Below are 15,016 nucleotides of genomic sequence, written 5' to 3'. Positions count from 1 at the left end.
CAGAACTATTCGCTTATCACGGTTAGCGCACACTGCTTAGTGAAGCTTCTATGAGCCAAGCTACTTCGTTTTCGCATCATGCATGAACCGATTATCCGTCTGTATACACTATAATATATTTTCAATCAGGATTTTGATCAGTTTATTATTTATTTTTTTGTGATCTCACATTTTAGACCCAAATTTTCTCTTAAAGTTGTGACTGTTCGACATGAAGTTTTTCCACGCTCCGTACCCTTTCGTGACAACCGGCCGTCTTGATGGGAGACAATGTATAAATATGAACGTACATTCATTTCTGACGGGTGATCACAAGGTCTAACACAAAATCCTCACATTTAAAATACACCATTAGTACGTAAGGAAATTTGGTTAGTAGAGTGTGCCTATTATTTTCTTGATTTTTCAGGACATTCGACGAACGTGAATGCAAACAATGGCTGGAGGTTTGTCTATAAACGATCTTGGCTTCTGCATATGAATTATTTATGTCTTACATTTGGTATCAGAGCATGTCTAGTGCCTCTGCCTTGTTTTTCTCGAATTTTTGGTGTGTTTTTCGGGCATTTTGGAGATGAACAGTAATTCGAATTTTGAGGCCAATAGAGAAACTCCCAAATTCCAGGCAAATTCCGGTGACCCACCCCTTGATTTCGGACCCGCACAGTCGCACCGCCATAAGGAACATTAGCCATGAGTTTTTCCGGTATATCGGTGTTCGCCGGAGGCTAATCGGGCGGCGGAAGTCGCGGTGGTTGAAGGAATTGTATTTTGTGAAATTTTCGTCTGATTTTGAGGCCAATTTTTGCTCATTTTCGCCGAAACTTAGACCTTGTGATCGTACCGGCATGTTCTTCAAAACCCATTATTTATTTCTGTCTGGGATGGGCTGCCAGAGAAGAAACCACGGTGTAATCGCGGCTGAAAATGGTGAAAAACCGGCAGAAAGGCTTATGTTCACGCGAGGAAGAAGGCGCGTGGAGCCCACGCGCACGCTGCGGTTGCAGGTGCGTGGAATCCATGCGCCACGCGCTCTCACACGCGCTCAACCGCTGCGCGCATGGGATCCACGCACGCGCCTGCACGCTGAACGGCGCGCGTGCGGACCACGCGCTTGCCGCGGGAACGAGTGCATGCCAGGCACGCACCTGACGTCTCCTCCGCGCGTCTCTTTTTACGATTTTGCCTCAAATTTTTAAAATTTTTGCAATCATGCCATTGGCCGATTTATTTACTGTTCTGCCCTTCAATGTTTTTATTTACTATTTTGTCATTTCATGCATTTTTATGAATATTTAGTGCATGAAATTAAATGTCCAATGGTCCATATATTTAATTAATTAGGGAGTGGCCACAACATCTTTAATTAATTAAATTATATATTAAGAGCCTTCGGATCATATTAAGAAATGGACATTGATTGTAATTAATTATATTAATATAATGAATTTTATCCCACAAGAATTTTCATTATATTAATATGATTAATTAGGATGAAATATCATATTATTTTTCTTAATTTACCCATAGGGATTAAGAAAATGCATATAATATGATAGTTTCTTCATGAAGTAATTATGAATCTATTTAAATTAAAAACTTAGCCCATAGGTAGTTTTTATGTTATGTGATTCATATTGTGACATGTTTACATTGGTAAAACATGATTTATTTATATTTGCCTCAAATTTTGTGACATAAGCATGATTATTTGATATGCGGTTTCGCAACTTTGTGAATTTCTCTCGAATTTAAGTTTCATGTTCCCATACTTGAATGGTGAGAACTATAAAGTTTGGAAGAAGTTAGTTCTTCTTCAATTGGGGTGGATGGACATTGACTATGCTATAAGGAAAGACGAACCACCTGCTCCTACTGATTCGAGCACTCCGGCTGAGATAGCTCTTTATAACCAATGAGAGCAGTCCAACCGCGTTTGTGCCATGTTTATAAGAGCTAAGATATCTCTTAGTATTCGTGGTTCAGTTTCTCAGCATAGCAATACTAAGGCTTTATTGGAGGCCATAGATGCGCAGTTTGAAAATTCTGAGAAGGCGCATGCCATGACCCTAATTATGAAGTTTTCATCATTGAAGCTCACTAGTGTTAGAGGTGTGCGTGAGCACATCATGCAAATGAGGAACATTGCAGCTCAGCTTAAGAACCTTGAGGTTGAGATATCTGAATCCTTCATTGTGTATTATATTCTGAACACTCTCCCACAACAGTATGCACCTTTCAAGATCTCTTATAACACATATAAGAATAATGGTCAATTAATGAACTCATGACCATGTGTGTTCAAGAGGAAGAAATACTGATTATGGAATTGGGAGAAAATGCTCATTTGGCAACACAAGGAAAGAATAAGGGCTATGGCAAGCATAAGGGAAAATGTAAAATACCTCCCCAAGCTGACATTAAGAAAAAATCCAAGTGTTTCTTCTGTAGACAGAATAGGCATATAAGGAAGGATTGTGTCAAATTTAAGGCCTGGCTCGAGAAGAAATGTAATCCAATCTCTGTGTTTGTTATGAATCTAATATGACTAATGTAAGTCACAACACTTGGTGGATTGATTCTGGATCTACAATCCATATTTTGAATTCCTTGCAGGGTTTTCAAAACCACAGGAAGCCAATGGGAAGTGAATAAAGCATCTATTCTGGAAACAAGATGCGTTCGCATGTGGAAGCTATTGGGACATATAAACTAGTTCTCAATAGTAGTTTTGTTTTAGATTTGGAAAAGACCTTTTATGTTCCTAGTTTTTCTAGAAACTTAATTTCAGTTTCAAGACTTGTACCTTTGGAATACTCTTTTAACTTTTCAGATTCAAACTTCTGTTTATCATTTAAATCTGAAATTGTCGGGAGTGGTACTTTATCTGATGGTCTTTTTCGAATTAATTTACAAGACAATGCCTATTATGATGCGATGCATGTTCATGATAAAGCTGGTATGAAACGATGTGTTATGAAAGAACATTAATCTATGTTGTGGAATCGGAGATTGGGACATATCTCCATAGAAAGAATTAAGCGATTGGTAAATAATGGAGTACTTGGTATTTTAGATTTTACTGATTGTGATACTTGTGTGGACTGCATAAAGGGAAAGCAGACTAACAAGACAAAGAAATGTGCCAAGAGGAGTACAAAAATATTAGAAATCATACATATAGATATATGTAGTCCGGATATGGACTCTTGTGGTCAGAAATACTTCATCTCCTTCATAGATTATTATTCACGTTATATGTATCTCTACTTGATTCATAATAAATATAAAACATTAGATGCCTTTAAGGTATTTAAGGCGGAAGTAGAGAAACAATGTAATAAGCAAATTAAGATCGTGAGATCAGATAGAGGTGGAGAATTCTATGGTAGATACATTGAAGATGGACAAGCACCTGGTCCATTTGCAAGATTTCTTCAAGAGTATGGGATAGTTGCCCAATATTCCATGCCTGGCTCTCCGGACCAAAATGGCGTAGCGGAAAGAAGAAACCGGACCTTATTGGACATGGTGCGTAGTATGCTTAGCAGCTCTAATCTTCCTAAATCCTTGTGGACTGAAGCACTTAAGACGGCAGTGTACATTTTAAATCGAGTTCCGACCAAGGCTATCCCAAAGACACCTTTTGAGTTATTTAAGGGTTGGAAACCAAGTTTACATCATGTGCGCGTTTGGGGATGCCCGTCTGAAGTGAGAATTTATAATCCACAAGAAAAGAAGTTGGACCGAAGGACCAGAAGTGGGTATTTCATTGGATATGTCGAGAGGTCTAAGGAATACAGGTTTTATTGTCCATCTCATACCACTAGGATTGTGGAATCAAGAAATGTTAAATTTCTTGAAAATGACTTGATTGGTGGGAGCGATCGACCGAGGGATCTTGTTCCTAAGGAAGATCATTCAGACACTCAACCTTCCACCTCAAGTTTAAGGTTGGTTGTTGCTCATAATGCCCCTTCAGTTCAGCCAATCGTTGAAGTTCCATAACCTGCTGATATTGATCTAATGGATCCAGTTGTTCAGCAATTACCAGAAACTGTTGAACAACCAGTTGAGCAACATGCTCCTCAAGAGAATGTTGATCCAACATTGAGAAGATTTGCTAGAATAAGGAAATCGGCTATTCCTAGTGATTATATTGTGTATTTACAAGAGTCTGACTACAATATTGGAGCTGCTAATGATCCTGAAACGTTTTCACAAGCCATGGATAGTGATAAATCCAATTGGTGGTACAATGCCATGAAGGAAGAGATGAGTTCTATGGCATCTAACAAAGTCTGGGATTTGGTTCAGTTACCTGATGATGCGAAGGCCATTGATTGTAAATGGGTCTTCAAAACTAAGAAAGATTCATTGGGTAACATTGAAAGATATAAAGCTAGACTTGTTGCCAAAGGATTCACTCAAAAGGAAGGAATCGATTACACTGAGACTTTTTCTCTTATATCTAAGAAAGATTCTCTTCGTATTATTTTGGCATTGGTTGCCCATTTTAATATGGAATTACATCAGATGGATGTGAAAACGGCGTTCCTCAATGGAGAACTAGAGGAGGAGGTTTACATGAAACAACCTGAAGGATTCTCCTTTAGTAAAGGTGAGCATTTGGTGTGCAAGCTTAAGAAATCTATATATGGCTTGAAACAAGCATCCGGCTAGTGGTACTTAAGGTTTCATGATGTCATCTCTTCATTTGGTTTTATAGAGAATGTCATGGATCAATGTATATACCAGAAGGTCAGTGGGAGCAAAATTTGTTTCCTTGTGTTGTATGTAGATGATATACTACTTGCAATCAATGATAAGGGGTTGCTACATGAGGTGAAACAATTTCTCTCTAAAAGTTTTGACATGAAGGATATGGGTGAGGCATCTTATGTCATTGGCATTAAGATCCATAGAGATAGACCTCGAGGAATTTTAGGACTATCTCAATAAACCTATATCAAAAAGGTCCTAGAGAGATTTTGGATGAAAGATTGTTCATCAAGTATAACACCCATTGTGAAGGGTGGCAGGTTCAATTTGAACCAATGCCCGAAGAATGATCTAGAAAGGGAACAAATGTACAACATTCCATATGCTTCTGCTGTTGGAAGCTTGATGTATGCTTAGGTTTGCACTCAACCTGACATCGCTTTTGCTGTGGGAATGTTGAGAAGATATCAGAGTAATCCAGGTTTAGACCACTGGAGAGCTGCAAAGAAAGTGTTGAGATACCTTCAAGGTACCAAAGACTATATGCTTATGTATAGACGGACTGACAACCTGGAAGTGATCGGTTATTCGGATGCGGACTTCGCGGGTTGCGTTGATTCATGAAAATCAACATATGGATACATTTTCATGTTAGCTGGCAGAGCCGTGTCATGGAGAAGTGCCAAGCAGACTTTGACTGCTACTTCCACTATGGAGACTGAATTCGTTTCTTGTTTTGAGGCTACCTCGCATGGTGTATGGTTGAAGAGTTTCATTGTTGGGCTTAGAATTGTTGATTCTATTTCTAGGCCATTAAGAATATATTGTGCCAATTCAGCTGCAGTTTTTATGGCTAAAAATGCCAAAAGTGGCAGTCGAAGTAAGCATATCGACATTAAGTATTTAGCCATAAGGGAACGTGTTAAGGAGAATAAAGTGGTCATTGAACACGTTAGCATTGAATTGATGATAGCCGATCCTTTAACTAAAGGCATGCCACCAATGAAGTATAAGGATCATGTAACTAGTATGGGAATAGGTCCCATCATGTAATTTGTTGTCATTTGAACGATTTTTGTTGTATGAAACTCTTATTCAGTTGTAATGTTGATTCTCAATTTTTGTATACACATTTTGTTGTTTATGAGAATAACATTTATCCTTGGTTTTGGAATAAACATGTGGTTTATTCATTAAGATATGTTGTCACATATTGGCTGACATTAAAGAAATAAGATGCATTGTGATACATGGAAGGTATTACTCACTCTTAGATGACATGTTGCCATGATTCATGTGTTTTGTTTCTTTTCTTTAAGCATAAAGGTTTTGTGAAATTAGTTGGATAATCCGTATGATGAAAATGATGGGATCAAGTGGGAGAATGTTATTTATTTTTTTGTGATCCCACATTTTAGACCCAAATTTTCTCTTAAAGTTGCGACTGTTCGACATGAAGTTTTTCCATGCTTCATACCCTTTCGTGACAACCGCCCGTCTTGATAGGAGACGATGTATAAATAGGTACGTATGTTCATTTCTGATGGGTGATCACAAGGTCTAACACAAAATCCTCACATTTAGAATACACCATCAGTACGTGAGGAAATTTGGTTAGTAGAGTGTGCCTATTATTTTCTTGATTTTTCAGGACATTCGACGAACGTGAATGCAAGCAATGGCTGGAGGTTTGTCTATAAACGATCTTGGCTTCCGCATATGAATTATTTATGTCTTACACAGTTGTATCATAAACTTTGTAAATCCCACAAGAAACCGAAAACATTTTAGCCAACCAAATGAGCCTCTCAATTATAAGTGGGTATTTGATAGCGATGGTGGATACGGCACAAATTTTTCCAAGTAAGTGTTTGGTGACATTAAGATAATATGAATGAAATTTGTAAAGTAAAATCCGAGGTACAAAAGGCGGAGCAATTTTAAGATTGGGTAGGATATGAAAATTACGAAACTTCAAAAAAAAGAAAATTACTGAAGGGCCCAAGAGGGTGATGAACCCCACTAGGCAGTCAAAGGTCCCGACAAATGACCATTCCATGGCTGCTGTAGTACTTACTATTTAGGGTCGACGAAGACCCGAGTCAGCCGCTGACCATGTCCGTATCGGAAGTTGCCCTGCAAGCGCCCAGGTTTGAGTGTTTGTTAGGCGAAAGCTATCAGCACGTAGATCCAGTCGACGGAAAGTTGAAAATGAGCGGACGATATTAGGTCGGGTAATTCTCATCCCACTTTATGGCAGCTAGTTCACATGTTTAGTTAAGCGTGTATGCGTTCATTTTCGTCTCATGAATGGATCATTTCATTTTCATGCACTAGACTACATTTCAATCATGATTCCAATCGGCTTTATGGTGAACTTGGTAGATCCCACTAAAAATTGCAAACATTTTAACCAATCAATTGAGCTCTTAGATCAAAAGTGGGTATTTGATATCAATAGTAAACACAACGTGAATTCTTCTGATAGGTGTTCGATGATGCATTTCGCGTATATTTCATGAACAACACAAAAGCAATTAGTAATACAAAACCAGAGGTATAAAGAGTAGGATAACATTCCAATTGGATAGGATATGAAGATTACAAACTTTGAAACATTCAATTACTAAAGGGCGCGAGAGGGAGATGGAAACCTTTCAATTCCTTTTCGTTTGATTTCCTAAAACATGAAGACGATCTCTTTCTTTGTTAGGAGACATGATGAAGCAAAAGGTTTACATCACGTCACGCCTCCGAAATGAATTAGTGTGCCATATGTACTCGTGCATTTTGAAAACATTAATGTGCATTTGCATGATTACGATGTAGCATATGCGACATGTAATGATATGTCATTGTAATTGCGTTCGTTCGATGATACATATATGACGACTTGCCAAGCAAGTAGAATCGTGCAATGTGATGTCGTGTCATTTGATGGCATGCCTTTTGATGACTTATCATGTGATTACGAGTTGTCATGTGATGGCAACATAACAATATATAATTTGACAACATGTTGTACGATGAAATAAAGGCGTGAATCTCAGCTTGATGTATATGTATGTGCAAGTGGCTATAAATTTAAAGTTTATAATAGATGCATTGAAAGTTGTAAAACTTATTGTGAAAACACAATTGAGTCATAAAATTTTCAAAAAATATAATCAAGTTTTAAAACTTATTACACAAGTGCAATTGAATCCTAAAATTTTCAAAAAACGCAATCAAATCTAAAAACATGCCACAAAAGTAATTAAGTCCTAAAACTTTCAAAATGTGCAATCAAGAGAAAGACTTAGATTGAACCAATTAAACAAGAGTTAAGACTTAGTTACACTTTTTAAAAGTTTTATTACTCAATTGTATTTTCTTGATAAGTTTTAGGATTTAATTATACTTTTAAAAAATTTTAGAACTCAATTACATGTTCTTGATAAATTTTAAGACTTCCAAAGCATTTATCCCTTTAATTTTTCATTTGATGATGCATGTATGTAGGTTTTGAAATGACGGAGCTATTTTTATTACTCGGCTTATTCGGGCATGCAGATCTTCTTGGACGATAGAATGCCTTTTTAGCCAATTTTATATAGTATCGGTGTTTAGAAAGCTGATATTACTCTTTGTGAAAGTAGTTTAGTCTTTTGAAGATATTTTTTTTATTGAGAATATGAGCATCCATCGGGCCTAGATTTTCGTATTAATCGGTCGGCTTTTTGGCTTGATTCGGTTCGACTATGTAATGGCCCAATATAATGATGACAGCAAGTGATCATTAGAGCAATAGGCCATAGGAGCTCCTCCTAGCAGGCATCGTAAATAGCGAATGGGATAAAAATAAACTGAATCACACACCAAATAGGAAGGCATGTTCTTTAATTATGTGAAATTAAATTAATTCTTAATATGTGCCTTTTAACGTAATTACAACATTTAGAATTGATACTACAATGTTAAGCATGCTTGGTTAAAAGCACCCTGAAATGCTTGGAGATTTCATATAGGTATGAATAGATGCTATGTAGTAAAATTCAAGTAAGTACGTCATCTCATTAAGCTCGAACAATGATTCAATAGGTTGACAAATCATGCTTCTTGAATGAGTCCTCTTAAACGTGCATTTTGTGCAACTATAGGCGATTTCTTAGGATTCTTGATGCATCAAAGGGGAACAGAAGTTGATGGGAACACGGGAAAGGTGATTATGGAATTGCCACCACTTATGAATGAAGAATCTTTGAAATGTTAGTACCAAAAACCGATGTTTAATGAGGTTGATCTCAAACTTGTCTGGCAAGTTGCAATTTTTTTTTTTTAATTTTGGATATCCCAGTCCACACATTATTCATACATCCCTCTTTACCTCGACCTTGCTTCTTTCAAATGGATTCGTCATTGCATAAGAATTTTCTTTTTGAGTCATAGTTTCCACTCAAAGTTTGAATTCGATTAACCATGAATTAAGGCGTATGATATGATGACATCACGTGCTGCTAAGCCTTGCGTGTCCAACGTAAGCTTGGATTACATCAAGAAGATGACCTCAGCCACATCGCCTTTACGCTTGGACCCTACGCAGAAACTTCATGGCATCTACATTGGCTCATGCCATGAAGTTTCGCGGTTTTCTTCTTCGTATATTCTCTTCTTCTTTTCACACTAGTAGCCAATCAACGACGGTCCAATCCATCTAGAAGGAACAATACTATAGTCAAAAGTTCACACGAATGACGATAAATTTCTTTCAAATAATTTCCGCGGTAAGCAATATAATTTTTATTCAAGCATGATGTTTACCGGCACTTGACAAAAGTGGAGGCGCATTAATAATTGGCTAATTAGTTAGATGCTTCTTTAGAAGCTAGTGCAGTATATGAGTGAATCCAAGTAATGAACTTATGGTAAATTTCAAGGACCTATCTTTTATTCTCCAATCTACATGACATGGCCAAGTAACCTAATATCATGATTGGCCGAATTAAAAAATTTATTAATCACTAGGAATTGTCATAGTCGCTACTTTCTCACTTGAAAAGGAAAAGATAAAAAGTTCGAATCGCTAACTTTTCGGAGATTAGAGTGAGAACGTGAATAATGAAGTATAGTTTCAAAATTTGTATGTAATATATAGCACACATAATGAGTTATAAAATAAATATAGGATATGACTAAATAAAAAAATTAAATTTTAATTGAACATATTACTTTCACCACCCTATATAATTGAATAAAATACGAAAACCTTACAATTGCCAAATTAATCAACTATTCCTGGTCAAAAAGGTCCATCCAAAGGTTGTGAGGACATGTCAGATGGCTCAAGTCAAGTGGATGACTGACTGATAAAGATGGGCACCCTGTGAAATAATTAGGGATAATTGTAAGTCATTTCCTGTTGAGGAATTTGCAAAATAAATAAATAATCCAAATCTCAAAAGGCCTCATTTTTTTCTGTATGCTCCTCTCTCTCCTACCTCTTTTTATCATCTACTAGTCTTCCCCCAACACCACCACCGGTACCGAAGCAATGCCGCCACCGGCAATGATTGTCTGCTGCTGCGCCACTCCGATAGCCACCACCACAACAAAGCCGCACTCGAACACCACCACAAGCTTCGCTCAGATAACATTGCAAGCACCTCTCTCTCTCTCTCTCTCTCTCTCTCTCTCTATCCCTCTCCACGACCTCAAATGCGAGGTTGCAGCGTCTCGGATTTGAGTTTGCACTTCAGATTCGTGAGATAGAAAGAATCTTTTGGCCGGAGGAAGAGAGACAGAAAAGGAGATGCTGAAGTGGTCGTGGTGGTAAGGCGCCACGAGTTGTGATTTGCAGGGGGATTGTTGGTGGTAGACGAAGGGGAAGGAGGTAGAAGGCAAGAAAAGAAATGGAAAGACGAAAAAATAAAAGGAAAAAAATTCTGACTCAGAAAAAAAAAAATGATGTGGCACTACTCATCAATTATTTGGTCCAATCAACCACCCACATAAAAAAAAAAAAAAAATAATGTTATAAGTAGTCATGGAACTTCGACCTAACGTGTAATATAATTTTTGAATTTTTAATTTGTCAGATATAATCTTTGAACATTTGCATAATATGCAACGTGATTCTTGATATTTTAATTTATTCAATGTAATCTCTAAGTTTTCAGTATATGATCAAGTTAGTCGATGAAAATGTTTAATGTCATACATTGAATATTTCCATATAATCTAAAAACTAACTTGACTATGTATTAAAAATTTAAACAATAAATTGAAAATTCAAACATTAGGTTATTGTCTAGGACAATTTTAAACAAATTAAAAATTCGTGGATTATATTATACATTAGATTAAAGTTTACGAATCACTTGTCATTTTTACCAAAAAAAAAAAAAAATAGGCGCAAAGTATAGGAAATAAATATGACAAACAGCAAGAAAAAAAACCCAATAAATAAAAGAGTTCAAAGACAAACACTTTAGCATATAAGAAAAGCTCAAAGATCATCGGTTGATAGCCCTCTTCTTAATCACACAGCCAATCTAAGTTAGGCTCTTCTTCAAATGTCATTATATTCAAGCTATTGAGACTGTTCTTGAGAGGCTCCCACAAGACTTCTCTTTCTTGGTCACAAATCACCTTCTTCAGGTTCCTCAACCTCATGATTGACCGTGGCAACACAGACAACCTCAGACATCCTCTCATGTTGATCTTCTTGAGATTATCTAGTTGACCAATTTGATTGGGCAAAGTGCTCAGGTTTAGGCAATCGGATTTATTGAGAGATGTCAATTTTTGGAGGGTTCCAATCGAGTTTGGTAATTGCAACAAATTTGTGCACGAATTAAGCCTAACCACTTCGAGGGAAGTTATTGCCCAAGCTGTTTAGGGAGTGTAAAGAAATTATGATAGTTTGTGATGCTAAGCTTCTTCAAAGGCTTTATCTCACAGATGCTATTCGGTATTGTCACAAGATCATTGCAATAGTCGATGTCGAACTCCACTAATTTTGGCATTGCATAAGAGATTTTGGCATTGATCGACATCGAAGCCTGCCCTATGTCACACATGAAAAGTGATATCTTTTGTAAACTATGCAAGCGTAGCTTTCCCATGCTTTGGAGAGAAACCGTGACGCATTCAAGCCTAATCCTCCTTAAACTGGACCCAACAACATGGAAATTGCATAGCTCAACTGGAAAGAAACTGAAGTTTGTTACTATTAGGGCTTTGAACTTATCTGCTTTTTCAATGAATTCCGATAAAGCATAAGTTTTGGTTTGGTTGGTCTCGATGTTCAACACAAGAGCCTCAGCGTCGGGTAATTGAAGATTTGGCCAAGGTGTTGAGAATCTTCCATCAGCATCATGAACATAGAAGGTTAAAGATAATTTAACTACAACAAACTGAATTTTTCCCTAAAGGTCATTGAGAGAGAGAGAGAGAGAGAGAGAGAGAGAGAGAGAGAGAGAGAGAGAGAGAGAGAGTTCTAACCTGTGGAGATGGACACTAGACGAGCACCAAGAGTCGGTTGCTTTTGCTTACACCACCAATCGGGAAAATTATTTCTGGTTATGTCCGGAATGAGTCTCTTTCTGTTCTCTACTTACCCATGGTTCCGCTCCATGATAGCCAACTCTCTAAGCAGATCATGCTGTGTAGCATAGTGGCTGCTGTAACATTTGTCCTCCTCCTCACTTGAATCTGTCCTGTAGGTATGCAATAGCTCGGATATAAGCCTTTGCAATGAAGTTTCTGTGCTAAAGTTTGATGCAAGGCATTCAACGATACCAATTTAGTGGTAAAGAAAGACATCTGATCTGTCCCACATTTAAGAAACCAAGTCAGGAGATAAAAATGTTCTTTACAGGCCTTTGTATAATCCACTTGACCTTCAAAATGCGGAAGACACTATAGCTGAAGGTCAAGTGCAGTAATTGTGGTGTGGATTCAGACATCCAGTTTGCCTATTTCTGGGTAAACAGAAAAGTATTTTGATTCCAGCTGCGAAGACTAGTCATAGGAAGGATCAAGAATGTCATATAAATCAGGAGCTAGATCAGTTGACGATGAACAAGTAAGAATTGCCTCACCAAAAATTGATGGAATTGGACCTAAATGACTAAGCCGTGCCATAAGGGGTCCTTCTCCAAACGGGACGGGGCCAAGCCTTTAAGGTTGTTTAAGTAGACTGGGTGACAGATTGGCCACAGGAGTACTCCGGGATATAAACTAGGGCAACAAATGTCAAACATACTACGATGCCGTCCCTTTTCATTTCGTGGAAGCCCCTGGAGAGGAAAGGGCTGTAGGTGATGGTGCGTTCTGCTAATCATGCCTCTGTCCATCTCACTCACGCATTCTAACTGCTACGTATTAGGAAAAATTACTCATATGCCAACTACAATGTGATGAGGCAACTTAGAGCGGTCGAAAACTAGAAAAGTTGGAATAAGAGAACAGAACAAATTTCAGATCCATACCTGGTGATTACGAGATCAGCTAGGTTCCTGTAAACGAGCTCATGGAGGTCATTAACAGCCTGCATTTCATTGAAATCTTGCCCATGCAACGCCACCCACATATCAATAAGGGCGGAGTTCTTGCGATCCTCTGGAAATGAGCCGAGGTCCATGAAATGCTCCTTGATCGAAGGGTCACCATCCAAGTCATCCAAGCTCTTTCTGAGGCAATCGAGAATGTTACTGTCCAAACCCAAATGGGACAAATTAAGAAGCTTTGTTTTCCAGAACGAACGATCCTTTCCTCGGAGAGACTTGGCAACGACTGTAAGAGCCAACGGCAATCCCTTGCAGCGATTCACTATCTGCCACAGGGAAAAAGAAAACAGAAAATATTATGGGAACTTAGATAGGAATGGTGGTTCGTACCAACCATGGCCTCTATTTGATGAAAGAGAGGTCAAAGTAAAATCGGCATAGGTTAGGCACGTGGTAAAGAGCTTGGATGTAACATGGTAAGCCTATCTTAAGCAGGTTGATTTTATTTAACTTCATCTTTAAAGAAAAAAATAATCTCAGTTTTGATGACCGTAAGAAATCCTATCATGGACGCACTCAAGCGAGAGTATACCTTATCCCAGATATCATCATCTGGTTCAACCAAGCTTCTACCATCAACAGCAACAGATTGACAAAAAAGTTCCAGGGCTTCCCCATGAGGCAGTGGGTTCAGGTGATGCACAAGACCAACATGAGGAAATTAATATCTTGATGTCACCACAATCTTGTAATGTTTTATCTTCTTGAAGACAAATTTCGATTATGGATTGCGAGTCAGTCCAGACATCGTCCAGCACAAGCAACACAGGACTTTGGCCTATATCTATGAGCAGTTGCTGCAAGTAATGAACTGCATCATCTTCCGTTACAATCTCAGGAACCTTGAGACCATTATGTTGAAACATTTTCTGGACAATGTCTGTCAGGTTGGGCTTCTTCGAGACAGGGACGAACATGATGTTGTTGAATTTGACTATATGCATGCAAACCACAGTAAGTCTGACTCATATCGCTTGCAAAGAGTATGAAAATTGCAGCAACACTTCTAGTTTATTAAATTTGGTAGGATAAGAAAGAGAGCTAAGTAGAAACAGTATAGCAGAAATAATGAGAGCGAATCCTATGGTGTGTGAAGAGTAGGTTTTGACTGATTAAGAGAGGCACTCAGCACAATCAAACAGAGGCGAGTTATTGCATATCTAAAAGCTCAGGAAAGATTTATCAGATTAGACATGATATCAAGACTGAAAATAAACCATGACAAGAAGATTGTTCTACTCGATGAAACATCCATCTGCAAAAAACCCAAGCAAATCTTTGTGCAGACATTCACATCTACGAGGAACTGTATCGCTTGACAGAGAGAACAGGTAATGGGATTCAGTCGCGTCAATATGGGCACAAGTAAAACATTGTTTGGGCACCAGCTCCTATACACAAACCAAAGGCTTTGAGGCGACCAATTGGCAAGGATCAATCACTGAATCCCCTACTTTAATTAGTTTGGATCAATCAAAACACTAATCACACATACCTTCAATATCCATGTCAACAATTTCTTGAGCAGGGTCGTCTTCCCGCACCCGCCCGGGGCGGTCACAACAATCACAGACACTCCCTCCTCCAGCAACTGGTCCTTGAGCTTCCTCATGCCTCCACCACTGACCCAACAATGAAATCAGGCGCGTCAGGGACCGCGGTTGCCCGCAGCCCCGAGTCCGCTTCACTTGACCGGGGCAGATCAACTCTTTGACCTGCTTGACTTCCAATCTCCTCCAGGTCCT

The 15,016-nt window shown here is 38.3% G+C and overlaps 1 non-coding gene across 1 annotated transcript; it reads right to left on the bottom strand.

Annotated features, from left to right (window-relative positions):
• Nucleotides 1-9,925: 9,925 nt before the first annotated feature.
• Nucleotides 9,926-13,304, bottom strand: LOC104418610. The gene is made up of 4 exons (XR_005546468.1): nucleotides 13,194-13,304; nucleotides 12,205-12,419; nucleotides 10,200-12,063; nucleotides 9,926-10,082 (listed from the first exon to the last, which is right to left on the bottom strand). It is a non-coding gene; the product is annotated as an uncharacterized LOC104418610 (transcript).
• Between the last annotated feature and the right edge of the window lie 1,712 nt (nucleotides 13,305-15,016).

Source organism: Eucalyptus grandis, chromosome 9, assembly GCF_016545825.1.
Source record: "Eucalyptus grandis isolate ANBG69807.140 chromosome 9, ASM1654582v1, whole genome shotgun sequence".
Lineage (NCBI taxonomy): Eukaryota > Viridiplantae > Streptophyta > Magnoliopsida > Myrtales > Myrtaceae > Eucalyptus > Eucalyptus grandis.
The sequence above is the reverse complement of the archived record's forward strand: the minus strand, read 5'-3'. Positions and strand labels throughout refer to the sequence as shown.